This window comes from Amia ocellicauda, chromosome 5 (genome assembly GCF_036373705.1).
Source record: "Amia ocellicauda isolate fAmiCal2 chromosome 5, fAmiCal2.hap1, whole genome shotgun sequence".
In the NCBI taxonomy this organism is placed as follows: Eukaryota; Metazoa; Chordata; class Actinopteri; order Amiiformes; family Amiidae; genus Amia; species Amia ocellicauda.
In genome coordinates this window covers 33018844-33028312 of record NC_089854.1, presented here as the reverse complement: position 1 = coordinate 33028312, position 9469 = coordinate 33018844, and the positions used below count along the sequence as shown (strand labels likewise).

At 35.4% G+C, this 9469-nt stretch overlaps 3 non-coding genes across 3 annotated transcripts; 1 reads left to right on the top strand and 2 right to left on the bottom strand.

Moving 5' to 3' along the window:
• Positions 1–5778: 5778 nt before the first annotated feature.
• trnaa-agc (transfer RNA alanine (anticodon AGC)) lies at positions 5779–5851 on the top strand. Its single transcript has one exon. It is a non-coding gene; the product is annotated as a tRNA-Ala (tRNA).
• A 909-nt stretch (positions 5852–6760) lies between these two features.
• On the bottom strand, positions 6761–6833 carry trnar-ucg (transfer RNA arginine (anticodon UCG)). Its single transcript has one exon. It is a non-coding gene; the product is annotated as a tRNA-Arg (tRNA).
• Positions 6834–7576: 743 nt separating this feature from the next.
• Positions 7577–7664, bottom strand: trnay-gua (transfer RNA tyrosine (anticodon GUA)). The gene is given in 2 exon segments: positions 7577–7612; positions 7628–7664. It is a non-coding gene; the product is annotated as a tRNA-Tyr (tRNA).
• Positions 7665–9469: the final 1805 nt, after the last annotated feature.

Here is a 9469-nt window from a genome sequence, read left to right as displayed (position 1 = left end):
AAAACCATGTATTTGACTGGAAAATAATGGATAAGATATGAGGGCTAAGTGCTGATCTATTAATTGTGTTTTTTATGTGCGTGTGTTTGTATGTATGTATGTATGTATGTATATAAATACACAAACACACTCATGGTCAAAATTATGAGGCTACCGCAACGATTTCAAACACTGAGAAAAGAAGAATCTACATTTTCATATGCATCAATATAAATATAAAATATTTTACAAAAATCATATATACATAGTTCGCTCTAATTCTTCCTTTCTAAGATGGCTAATAATTTTGACTGGCAGTGTGTGTGCAATATATATATATATATATATATATATATATATATATATATATATATATATATATATATATATATATATATATATTATTTTTAAACCAATTGCTCTGTGTGGGGAGGGTGGAGGGGTCGGGGGAACTGAATGGTTTTCTTGTTAAGGTCCCAAAATGTGCTGTTCCTCTTAATGTCCAATGTTGTGTATCTTAACTGTCTTTTGTATCGTGTGTTTGTAGCAGGGGAGGCTGATGTCTCTCTGCACCTTACCAAGGGTGTTTCAGAAACCTTTGGATGTGCCATCACTCCTTGACCTTTAGATATTAACTGGCCGATGATTGTGTAATTTAGAAGGGGCATAAAGGCAACTTTGTAGCTGTTATATATTGTTTTTTAACACCCTTCTCACAGCTTGAGAATGAAAGAGTGAGCTGCACATCAGTTTTTTTTATTAGAAAAGAAAGCCGCTTCCCAGGTATTTGCTCTAAAATGTACTAAATGCTGATTTACGATACTTTCTGCAATTCTAAAAGAGGTTTCCAGCCTTTGCTATTGATTTTGTAGTTACGCAATGACATATTATAAATAGAGCATTTTCTTATTTAAGTGTGTTATTGCCCTTAACCGAAAGGGACATATCCAAGAACCATGCACAGTAGAATGAAGTATTGTCTTGATGCTCCTGTGTTCAACAAGAACTGTTGTAGATCTTTTTGAGGTTTTCTGTTCTGGCTTTTTCAAGGTAGGATATTGAATCTTATAAAAGGCTGCTGCTGTCATTATAAGAGTCCAGGCTATTTTGTGGACCAAACCACATTAATCTTTATACCAGTGCCTCCCAACACTTGGAGTACACATCCTGGAACAGTTTTAAGAGATGGATGACGCTCCATTAGCTGTGCAAAATGTCAGTTGCATTTGGTGCATTACAGATGGCATAAACTCTGTCTCTATGTATGACCCATTCCTGGATGACTTCACTCCAGATATATTCCATAGGAAAATACCTGCTCTGTGTATCACCAAGTTTTTGTGTGTTAGACAGTGTAGTTTCTATTCCTATTTTGGTCACTCATGAGAACTAGCAGTAGGCCGCTGTGGGCTTTGTTTTGAGTATTTCTCTTTCCAAGTCTCCTTACCTAATTTCAGTTAAAAGGCACTTTCTACAGAAAACCAATTACAGCGAACATACCTAAAGGAATGATTGTATTATTTTATATTTTTAAATATATATTTTGATTGCTCAATCCTGGTTTTCAACACCAAGTGGAGCTGATATATCAGTCCAGTTTCAGACTGAAGCGGTGGCATGGAAAACAGGTGCTTGTCATTGATGTATCTTGGGCCATCTTGTGAATGCCTTCAACAGTGTTGTGGTATTTGTATTGCACCTCACGGTTCATCTTTTCTACTCTGCCTGAATTTTGTAATCCAGTCTAGAAGCACTGTTTTGGTTTCTGCTGCAGATTCGTCTTGAATGCAACCAACATACACACGTGGGTCAGAAAGTAAACCATTTGTTAGCTTTGGAGTTGAAAAGCACGCTGACTTTTCATTAAATCATATGAAGAGGTTTCATCCAGGTGTGATTTATGGTTTAAGTCTAAATTGGGAATGAAAGGGAGGGAGTTTGCTTGATTTCTGTAATCGTAGTGTTTCAGTGTTACTCATTTGCTACCCATTATGCCGTGAATGCTATTAATCTGTTTCAAGGACACCAGTTAGAAGATACCTTAATTTCTTAAGCAGTATTATTTCAACATCCAGTACCAGTCATATCAATCGTGTTTTTATTTACTTTGATGCAGCTTGTGTTAACTTCCACCAAGACAGATTGGGGTTTGTGTTGCAGCCTTTAGAGCCTCTTGAACACCATTCGCTGTATGTTCTCAATTTACACCTACACACTTCCTATACAACATGCTAAAAGTTGTTCTGACACTCTGCATGTACAGTTCCTCGATTTAACTGAAAGATTTGTTTGCTCCTCAATCTCCTTGCCTTGTATTTCAACTGTGGTGCCATATTCAGTCCTCCATTTCAGCTGCATGTGGCTATGTGTTAATTGTGCCTTTCATATTCCTGCCTTGTGATATTCAGTTGCCTTCCATCATAAACTATTGGGGTCATGCCTGACCTCTCTTTAAACCTTGAAATGGATGTAACTTCTAACTGGAGTGTCTGTGAAGCAGGTTTGGGTATCTGTGTCTTGGTTTTCATATGTTTGACCTCGTGCCTGTGTGTTCTGCTGCATCTGCCTTATTTATAAAAGCCTTTTCCCTTTCATTGTACATTTCCATTTTTCTTTTTTATTGTAGGCTTTACCCTCTCTTTATCTACATATATTATACTCTGTAAGATCTAATTGCCTTTTGTGGAAATTTCTACCTAAAGTCCTAGTAGAAGAAATAGAAGTACCTTTTTATCATCCTTGGTAACCCCTCTCTTCCACATCTCTAAGTTTTGTGAAGAGTTTTGCTATTGCTGGTCAGGTATGTCTTAGGACAACAATAGTAGTGAAATATTTTCAAGACGGCAGACGACTCTGCTAAAAGCATTACTCTCAATAGTCCACAACTGAAAGTTTTTGCATTCAGATAAATCTAAAGCGAAATTAGAAAAATGTATATATTAGAAAATTAGTACATTAAATTATAATTAAATTCGTAAGAGAAGCAGAAGATATTAATGAAATACCATTTTCTTTATTGAAGCTGTCAAATCCCTGTTACATAAATATTAGTCACTTATTATTTTATGGCTTTGGACATATTCTATGTAAGTCTATGTAAGGACATATTATTATTTTTTTTAGAAGAAAGTATGAGCAAATGTGTGAGTGTGTGTATATATAGACACACACATGCATGCATGCATGCATGCATGCATGCATATATATATATATATATATATATATATATATATATATATATATATATATATATATATATATATATATATATATATATATATATATATATATATATATACACATACACACACATTAATTGGAAAACAGTTGTCTTATAGTAATGTCTGTTTTCCTGCTTCTATTCTCAGCCATTTACAAAAAACTGAGTTCTCCCTTATCAGGTTCACAAACACAAAGTAACAAAAATGCACACTTGAAATCTTTCAATTTATTTTGGAGGGTTTTGTTTTGGAAAACAAACTTCTAACATTCTACATTCTACTTATACAGTCTTGAAAATAGAAAAAGGGTTTACTGCTTCTCAGAGAAAGGTTTCCATCAGCTTCCATTTTGAAATCTGTCCCTTTGATAGACCTGCTTTCAATATTGAATTGTATGTTTTGAAAGGGGATGACTGAAAGATGTTTTGCCATATTTGGTGCTTAAAATATGTACCTTCTAAGGATGCAGTGATGATTAAGATAATTCTAGTTTATTATAATTTTTAACTATAGTATGCATTTGAAAAAAGATTGATTACAATTGTATTGCAGGAAGCCCAGCTTTTAACCTTTGCTGTTACATGCAGTGATAATTTATTTATACAATCAAATCAAACAAATCAACAGTCAGGTGAATATCCTAGTACTATGACTGTTAAGCCTGCTGTAATTGAAAATATTAGACTTATTTGTTATATAGTCCTCTCAGCTCTCTTGTGCTCTGAAAGGAATGTTTTGGGTTCCATCATATTCTGCTCTAATAAAGGCAATGCAGAATTTGTTTTGCTTTCTTTAAAATTAGTCCTATTTTACTTGATCCCTCTTTTCTCCCTTGTTTTAGTTAAAATCATGATGTAGCAATTGAAAGTCAGTCAGTTTAGAGTCTGGAAGTTACAGAAAGAATTATACATTTCGGAGTACCTTTAATATCTGTATTTTCAGATTTGGCTGCTTAGCAGAAAACACAAGTGCAAGAACTTATATTATAGAGAGCACTAAAATGATTGTTCTTATTAGTTGAGTGTTGTTTTCATTGCAACCAATGTTTTTAAATTCATTCTGATTTAGAGGTATTGCTAATTTGGACCCAGAGTTATTTCCTGAATATATTAAGAAATCAAAGAATACAAAAGATAAGAATTTCCATAAATACACAACGTTGTGAATACCTTTTATCCAGGGTTTTCTTAATTTTTCCAGTTGCTTCCAAATTAATTTTAAAGCTCTTGAGACTGGTGTGTTCATTAGTACTTGCTCGTTCTGTAATAAAAGTTGGGAGTTAAAGGTTGGATTAGAAATGCAAAAATATTGTTTGTTTTCAGAAAAACATTCCATATTCTGCTTTTATCATGCAGTTGTAATTTTTTACATTCTTAAAAATGTAAAACAAGATGTTACTGATTCTTAAAAAGTTAGTACTGCTGCCTAATTAGGAGAACGACCTAACTTGCCATGAGGCTGAAATTGGGTCTGACTAATTTTATTACATAAATGTTCACTGCACATAAAACTCTAATCTTATTTTTAAAAGCTTGATAAATAAATTGGGTGATTTTTCTCTCAACATACATGTCTCCAGATATGAATGCAGTCATACATGAATTCAAAAAGGTCCTTCAAAGTGTAGATAACACGCATTTATACTATTTTATTTTATAAATCAGAGTTGTGGCCAATACATTTTGCATTGTTTGTCTCTACCCTCAGTGCTGCAGGCACCAATACTTTGCCGAATGGCCCAACACTATGATGAAAAAGAGCCTAGATTTTGAACCTCTGCCTACCCTTGCCTGCAATTTCACATCAAGGAAATCCTTGCATGCTTTTTATTTTCATTTTGCATAAAGAAATCATAATATTCAAACATGTTTTGAAAACTTTGTTTGGAGTGTGGTATTTATTTATTTATTCCCAGTGTTATGTCAAAGGAGTTTTTTGTCTGGAGATTTCACTGTACACTCTGGAACTGATTTTAGTCTTTGGTTTTTGGTTGGTCTCTTTAAAAAAAAAAAAAAAAAAAGTTTTCAATTTGTCTACTGACGCAATGTTTTCATTTTTTGTAATATGTTTAATGTACTGATTTAAACAAGATGTCAAGATTTTTTTAATTATTAAAAAATGTGATGCTGTGTCAAAAAAGTGTTTGTTTATTCCAGCCAACAAATCAAGCATTTGCGTTTCCTTATTATTTATATTAAAATGATGCACAGAAGTAACAAGGGGGCTTGTTAGTGGGGTACCTCTCACTGTCAGGATCTTCAAACCCTGTATATTTTGGAAAAAACGCTCTTGAAATAAGACCTTGTTTCAAAGTTAATTGTAGTGTGTAGGTTATACATATATATGTATACCTGCCTAAAACACTTAACATTACAGAAACTCCAATAGTATCTATTTTATACTTAAGTGTCCTGTATAGCAAACACAACTATATAAAAACGTACGGTTGTATCTAGCATATTTATTATTGTGAATATTCTGTCAAAAGGTGTGTGTGTGTATATATATATATATATATATATATGCACACAAAGTCATAACTGAAAAAACTGCTCCATTTGAGTTTCGCCCCACGGAAGGGGAATTAGCTCAGATGGTAGAGCGCTCGCTTAGCATGCGAGAGGTAGCGGGATCGATGCCCGCATTCTCCAGGCTTCTTTTGCCGACTTTGTTAACGAGAGGGATATTATGAACTCAATGGCAACTTATGATTGATGATCTAGTGTTTTTTGCGAATTCCAAAACGACCGTCAAGTAGAAGTAGGTTGCTTGTCACCGTGATCATTTTGTGTTAAACTAAATGCTCCTGGAACTTGTAGGCTATTTTATTAGCACTTCTATCATCACAATCTAAACATCAGAGCAATACAAAGTGAATAATACAGTGCAATACAGAACAATACAGTGCAGTTCAGGCATAATACATTTGACACATTTCCAATTTACAAGCAATATAGAAGGTCTTGCATCCTGGATGATGAGTGCACACAAGATGATAAGACAAGTTTAAGAACTAAGGGAGAGGGAGCAGAGGGGAAATGAGAGCAATACAAGTGCTTTTAATGCAAGAGCATGAACAAACGTTGTAAGTGCAATCTTACAGTGCAATCTATTGCCCAAAGTAAAAAGAGATGCAGAGAGAAAATATTCAATAAATAAATGAATAAATAAAGAAATGTTGAAATGAATGAATAAATAAATGGACAATTCTGTATTTATTTCAACATGTATTTATTCAATTATTTATTTCAACATGTATTTATTTCCCGTGGGCCGCTTTGCTATTGGCTAATCCTTGAAAAAGAAGAAGAAAGACAGGACCACGCGTCGCAATGTAAAAGCGCACTGAGAGATGTCGATAGCAAAGCGGCCCACGGGAAAAAAATACATGTTGAAATAAATACAGAAATGTCCATTTATTTCAGCATGTATACGTTTACTTATTCATTATTGTCTGCGAGTATTAATCTTTAATTTTGGCATGCATTCTCCTCCATAAAGTTCAATTGTTTCACACACTCACAGCAAAACTCCTCATTCGAGCGATCAGCCGTCAAAAGCGACCACGAAGGGACTCGAACCCTCAATCTTCTGATCCGAAGTCAGACGCCTTATCCATTAGGCCACGCGGTCTGTCATGGCAGGACAAGATGCCCGCGTCTTATGAGCGTCAAATCACCAGTTGCGCTGCGGGTACTGCGACACATCGGCGACCGTCATTATCGCTGCGTTTTCTCAACACTACTATTTTTTTTCCCATTCACAATTTATACTATTTTCTTTCGAGAGCGACGCTCATACTGCATCTCAAAAGACAGCATCCACAAACCTGCGCTAGACTGCAGTCCCACCTGGCGCCACAGCCGGCCAGGACAGGCAGAGATTTAGACAGCAGCATCGTGCGCCGAGTCCAGAAGAGGTTTCTTATGTATTCACTTGAATTGGAAGCAGATCAAATGTACACTAAGGGGATCCAGTGCAAAATGTTAAGAGGCATTGGCTACCCTTTCTCTGCGAAGTCGAAAAGCTCAGATTGCACTGCCATGGTTTAAACAAATAAAATAACAAGGAATACACAACCATCGACACATTTTCTCTCTCGTTCTTTCCTGCTCTATTCCCCTTTCTCTCCCACATTGTATTTTATAACACCACTTATAAGTTGTACACTTATTAGAGTGATTCCAGTTGAGATCTTTGTTGGATTTTGCTGTGTGTGTGTGTGTGTGTGTGTGTGTGTGTGCTATTGCCTGGTCTGAGGTCTCTAATGCAGCGACTCTTATGTATACTTGTAAGGCAGCTTGTTTTTTATGCCCAAGCTAATGGCGGTGGCAGTAATCATTTCAAAAAGAAATAAATGAAAAGAAAAAAAAAAGTCCTTCGAGCCGGATTTGAACCAGCGACCTAAGGATGGCCATGAATGAACTCTACAGTCCTCCGCTCTACCAACTGAGCTATCGAAGGGAGACAATGCATACGCTGAGAAATATACATAATTTTCCAACCCCAAATCATTTCATATATTGTGATTAAAAGTCACCACGGCAATCTGCGTTATATTTCCGTACCTTTGACACATCTGTTTGTGTTTATCGACGCGTTATAATACAAGTATACCGTTGAAAGAGCGTGTTTCTAAAGATCTAATGCGGCACCTACACTATCCCTATATGAGAAGTACCCAGTGTTGCCAGCTTTTCTCTTTCATACAGATGCTGAAGGAAGATACTTAATTCTCAATTGTTATTTACACGGTGAGTAATATACTCTAATTCGTCTTTACGTACCACATAATTAAAATTTGTCGTTTTTAAATAAAATGCAGAATATTCTAGACACAGTTTAAACTGGTACTATTATACTGGGAGGAGATCTAAACCACACTTTTGGTAAACAAGATAGATTTGGTCAGAGTGTTAAGTTTTTCAAGCCCAATAAAGCCCAATAAAGCCCTATGTTCTTTCATGAAGAAAAATAGTATATCTGATGCTTGGAGACTTCTATACCCAACTACAAAACACTATACATTCTATTCTCACCCTCATAACAGTTACTCAAGAATTGATTATATATTTATTTCTACTTCAGCTTTAAGCAACTTGTTAGACTCTAAAATGAATGATATTTTAATTTCTGACCATGCCCCAATGACAGGCACTATTACCCCTACAGATAATCTCGCATAGAATATGGAGATTCAATAGAAAAAGTACCTCCTGGATGCTGATGTTATCAAATACATAAATAACCATATTGATTTATTTTATGCTACAAATGTCAATTCTGAAGATCCAGATAAACCTAATGTCCATATAGTATGGGACACTTTTAAAGCATATTTAAGAGGCTTAATTATTTCATACACACAAAAAAAAACGGTCTAAACTAGAAATTGAAAATAATATTTCTAACCTGGAAAAATTATTGAAGTTATTGAAGAAAACTGATTAAATTGAATGACAAAAACTAAAATTAGAACATGATCATCTCCTGCAAAGAGCTAACAGTTACAAATGTAACTCTAATAAGATATACTATGTAGCGGCTAATAAATCAGGTAAACGGCTATGTTCTATTACCAAATGCATGAACTTAAAGCCCCCAATTATTCTTACAGACCCTCAATGTAATTCATTGATAAGAAATAATACAATTATAAACAAGAAATGTCAATTATTTTACAAAAACCTATATAGATCCGAGATATCTGATGGAAATTGTGACCCTGCTCCCTTTTTAAATTAATTTGACCTCAAACACTTATCTCAAGATCAGAAGAACACATTAACTGAAGAATTCACACAACTGGAAATTAAAGATATTTTAAAATCCTTTCCCTACAGGAAGGCCACAGGTATGGATGGGCTGATTCCTCACCGTTCTCATGATCATTGAAACTCCACGAGGTGAGATCTTGCATGGAGCCCCAGACTGAGGGAGACTGACAGTTATTTTGTGTTTCTTCCATTTGCGAATAATCGCACCAACTGTTGTCACCTTCTCAAAAGCTGCTTGGCGATGGTCTTGTAGCCCATTCCAGCCTTGTGTAGGTCTACGATCTTGTCCCTGACATCCTTGGACAGCTCTTTGGTCTTGGCCATGGTGGAGAGTTTGGAATCTGATTGATTGATTGCTTCTGTGGACAGGTGTCTTTTATACAGGTAACGAGCTGAGATTAGGAGCACTCCCTTTAAGAGAGTGCTCCTAATCTCAGCTCGTTACCTGTATAAAAGACACCTGGGAGCCAGAAATCTTGCTGATTGATAGGG